Raw genomic sequence first — 2,483 nt, 5'->3', positions numbered from 1 at the left:
AATTTTTGTATTTTTAGTAGAGATGGGGTTTCACCATGTTGGCCAGGCTGGTTTTGAACGCCTGACCTCAGGTGATCCACCGGCTTCAGCCACCCAAAGTGTTGAGATTACAGGTGTGAGCCACTGCACGTGGCGTAAACTTTTTTTTTCTAAATGTAAACTCTTTGGTGACATGATTTCTGTCTTCCCTGTTTTTTCTTCTTTAAAGTTTTCTTATTACTTACTTTAACTCCCACTGTTGAATGCTCTGATTGATGCTCAGATTATGTCATGGTTCTTTGGCTATCCTCTTCTATAGCAATGCTGAGTTTAGTAGTATAACAATAATTAATGCTGTTGGCCATTTGTAGGTTCTTGCCTGCTTGGATTCAAACAATTGAGGGTTTAAAGTCTCAGAAAAATTGCATCTGTATCGAACATGTACAGACTGATTTCCTTGTCATTATTCCCTAAATAATACAGTATAGCAACTAGTTAGCACTTACATTGTATTAGCTATTAGTAATCTAGAAGTGCTTTAAAGTGTACGGGAGGATGTGCGTAGGTTATATGCAAATAGAGTCACGTGTCACATAATAATGGGAATACATTCTGAGCAGTGCATCATTAGTTAATTTCATTGTTGTGCAAACATTATACAGTGTACTTACACAAACCTAGATGGCATAGACTACAGTATACCTAGGCTATATGATACAGCCTGTTGCTCCTAGGCTACAAACCTGTACATTACTGTACTGAGTATTGTAGGCACTTATAAAACAATAGTATTTGTGTACCTAAACATAGAAAAGGTACAGAAAAATGTGATATAAAAGGTTAAAAAATGATACACCTGTATCTGGCACTTAGCCACAAATGGAGCTTTTAGGATTGAAGGTTCTTTGGGTGAGCCAGTGAGCGTGAAGAGGGAATGTAAAGATCTAGAACGTGACTTTGCACTCTTGTAGATTTCATAAACACTGCACACTTAAGCTACACTAAATCTGTAAATTTTTTAAATAACAAATTAACCTTAACTTACTGTAACTTTATTTTTTTGAGATGGAGTCTCACTCTGTTGTCCAGGCTGGAGTGTAGTGGTTTAATCTTGGCTCTCTGCAACCTCCACCTCCTGGGTTCAAGTAATTCTTGTGCCTCAGCCTCCCAAGTAGCTGGGATTACAGGTGCCAGCCACCACGCCCAGCGAATTTTTGAATTTTTAGTAGAGATGGGGTTTTGCCATTTGGCCAGCCTGGTGTTGAGCTCCTGACCTCAGGTGATCCACTCTCCTTGGCCTCCCAAAGTGCCAGGATTACAGGTGTGAACCACTGTACCTGACCAGCTTACTGTAACTTTAAATCTCTTTTTTTTTTTTTTTTTTTTAAACTTTTTGACTCTTGTGAGAATACTTAGATTTGGCCAGGCACAGTGGCTCATGCCTGTAATCCCAGAACTTTAGGAAGCCCAGGTGGCCAGATCACCTGAGGTCAGGAGTTCGAACGCAGTCTGGCCAACATGGTGAAACCCCCATCTCTAAAAAAAAAAAACAGGCTGGGTGAGGTGACTCTCACCTGTAATCCCAATGCTTTGGGAGCCCGAGGCGGGCAGATCTCCTGAGGTCGGGCGTTCAAGACCAGCCTGACTGACCTGGAGAAACACCATCTCTATCTACTAAAACTACAAAATTGGCCCAGCATAGTGGCGCACGCCTGTAATCCCAGGTACTCAGGGGACTGAGGCAGGAGAACCACTTGAACCCGGGAGGCGGAGGTTGCAGTGAGCTGAGATCATGCCATCGAACTCCAGCCTGAGCAACAAGAGCGAAACTCCAGCTCAAAAAAACGAAAAAAAAAAAAAATTAGCTGGGCATGGTGACGTGTGCCTGTAATCTCAGCTGTTTGGAAAGCTGAGGCCTGAGAATTGCTTGCACCTGGTCGGGGGCAGAGGTTGCAGTGAGCTGAGATCATGCCATCGAACTCCAGCCTGAGCAACAAGAGCGAAACTCCAGCTCAAAAAAACGAAAAAAAAAAAAAATTAGCTGGGCATGGTGACGTGTGCCTGTAATCTCAGCTGTTTGGAAAGCTGAGGCCTGAGAATTGCTTGCACCTGGTCGGGGGCAGAGGTTGCAGTGAGCTGAGATTGTGCCACTATACCCCAGCCTGGGTGATAGAGTGAAACTTGATATCAAAAAATAATACTTAGCTTAAAACACAAATATACAAAAATATTTTCCCTCATTAGATATTCTGTGAGCCTTATTTTTTTAAATTTTTTTTAACTTTCAAAACTTTTTGGCTAACAAGACAGCACAGCCTAGAGCCACCACAGGGTCAGGGTCATCATTATCACTGTCTCCCACTTCCACATCTTGTCACACTAAAATGTTTTCAGGGGCAATAACATGCATGGAGCTGTCATCTTCTGTGATTGATGCTGCCTTCTGGAATATCTCCTGAAGGACCTGGCAAGGGTATTTTACAGTTGACTTTTTTTTTTTTTTT

This window comes from Cebus imitator, unplaced genomic scaffold (genome assembly GCF_001604975.1).
Source record: "Cebus imitator isolate Cc_AM_T3 unplaced genomic scaffold, Cebus_imitator-1.0 Scaffold27, whole genome shotgun sequence".
NCBI lineage: Eukaryota > Metazoa > Chordata > Mammalia > Primates > Cebidae > Cebus > Cebus imitator.
The sequence above is the reverse complement of the archived record's forward strand: the minus strand, read 5'-3'. Positions refer to the sequence as shown.